Source organism: Lynx canadensis, chromosome C2, assembly GCF_007474595.2.
Source record: "Lynx canadensis isolate LIC74 chromosome C2, mLynCan4.pri.v2, whole genome shotgun sequence".
Lineage (NCBI taxonomy): Eukaryota > Metazoa > Chordata > Mammalia > Carnivora > Felidae > Lynx > Lynx canadensis.
This window is the reverse complement of record NC_044311.2, coordinates 143,068,879-143,071,365: the sequence shown is the minus strand read 5'-3', so window position 1 is coordinate 143,071,365 and position 2,487 is coordinate 143,068,879.

Sequence of the window (2,487 nt, the reverse complement as noted above, 5' to 3'; positions counted from 1 at the left end):
TGGGGAATGGAATGGTGATCCCCAGTCTCTTCCCCATGGAGCCCACCCGGTGGACTCCGTTTGAGTCGTCCTCACAGTGCGGCGGGCACAGACGGGGAGGTCCTTCTTGCTTGGCCAACTCCCCTGACCCCGAACTTGGCTAGGATTCAAAGTCCCGCTCAGTGCGCTCTGACGCTGGGAAAGCGCCTCTCAGTGCGGCGAGGTGTGGCCCCGGCTTGCTTTGTCTGTGCCGCCACACTTCTGGGAGGACCGACTTCTCCTACTGCGGACTCAGAGCCGCTGCCCCCACGAGCCCCCAGGGTGGCAGACGCAGGCAGTTCTGTGCTATCGTGCAGCCCTCCAGGGAGGGAACCGCTTTCTCCAGCTGTGGACCGAGCCCTTGACCTACCACCGCACCCAGGCGCAGCTCCCCTCCTCCCCAGGGGCGCGAACAGGGAGCAGGCTCCGGTCCGAAGAAAGCCCCCCAGTTAGAGATCGGATCCCTCTCAGCCTCAGTCTGAGGTCTCTCTCCTGGCCAGATAGGGTCCTGCACTTTCCCAGCCACTCTTTCTCTTCTTTCCTCTGTCTCTCTGCAAAGGGGATCCCTCCACTCCGTGCCCATGCGGCCTTTTTTATCTCCCCCAGTTTGCAGTTACCCACCTATCTTTTTTCCAGCTTTCCCATATTCTTCCTAGTAGATTCAGTCTCTTTTCCTCCCAGACTCTGGTGTTCAGAGTCCTTTGGCTTCTACACTTTGTTTGAGAACATAGGAAGCATGGATTCCCCCTACTTCTCCACCATGTTGGCCCCTCCTTACCTTAATGTCCTCTTAACTGGATTACATCTGCAGAGACCCTCTTTCCAAATAAGATCGCACTGATAGGTTCTGGTTGGACATGAATTGGGAGCGGGGCGGGGGTGGGGGGTGGTGAGCTATCTCACCTTGTGGGTTTGTCTGATGTATCTTCCTCCATCCCTCTATTTCCAGTCTTAAAATGTACTTACACTTCAAGTCTTTTATCATCACTATAATTGAAATTAAAAAAAAATCAATCATAATATCTATTTACATAGCTTACTTCCATTATTTGGATAATGGAGGTATTCTAAATTATATCACTTTATCTTTTTTTTTTTCTTTAAAGATTTTATTTTCAAGTAATCTCTGCACCCAAGATGGGGCTCAAACTCACAACCCTGAGATCAAGAGTTGCATGCTGTACTGCCTGAGCCAGCCAGGCGCCCCCTATCACTTTACCTTTGGATTTGCCCCCTTTTCTAATTTGTTTTAATTAGGCTTTTTGCTTTCTAATTTGCTGCTTACCTGTCCTGTTTCTACTATTTTCATAGTTGCCCTTGAACTCTGACCATACTGTATTGGTTTCCTAGGGTTACTGGAACAAATTACCACAACTTCAGTGATTTAGAACAACAGATATTTACTCTCTCACAGTTCTGGAGGCCAGAAGTCTGAAATGGGTTTCTCTGGTCCAAGACCAAGGTGTCAGCAGGGCCTGACTCCCTTGGGAGGCTCTAGGGGAGAATCATTTCCTTGCCTTTTTTAGCTTCTAGAGCTCATTCCTTGCATTCCTTGGCTTGTGGTCCCTTGCTCCTTCTTCAAAGTCAGCAGCATGATCGTAATACCCTCTCCTCTGTTGATTTAAAACCTCCCTCTTCCTGTCTTTTATAAGACACTTGTGATTCTACTCAGGGCCCATCTGGATAATCTAGGGTAATCTCCCCATCTCAAAATCCTTAATCATATCTGTGAAGTTCCTTTTGCCATATAAGGTAACATTCACAGGGCTCTAGGGATTAGAACATGGATATCTTGGGGGCTATTATTCAGCCTACCACACATGCATATCAAAATTAAGTCATATCTTTACCTCCTGAACAATAATACAAAGAGGACTTAGAATACTTTCACCCTTAACAAATGCCCTAGTTAATTTATATGCAACTGTTTTCAGTATTTTAGTTATTATTTTCAAACCACAGAAACCACACTATAATTATAGTAGTAGTAGTATTTTATATAATGTTTGTTTGCATTTATATACATATTTTCCATTTTATTTGTCATCAGTAATTCTTCCATTTGAGACTTTTGGGATGTTTTTCCTTTCTCCTCATATACGTCTTTTAAAAGTTTCTTTATTGTAGATCTCTTGTTGGTAAACTCTGTCATTTTTATCTCTAAATATTACTTTTAAAAACCATTCATTTGTGGGGCACTTGGGTGGCTCAGTCAGTTAAGTGTCTGACTCTTAGTTCTGGTTCAGGTCATGACCCCAGAGTCGTGGGATCCAGCCCCCCCCCAACCCCCCATTGGGTTTTGTGATGACAGCACCAGCCTGCTTGAGATTCTCTCTCTCCTTCAGTCTCTCTCCCCCGCTTGTGTGTACTCTCTCTAAAAACATAACAAAAAAACAGCAACAACAAAACTAAACCTTCATTTATGCAAGTTTTGTTGGAACAAAATAGATAGACTGTTAGTCCCAACAC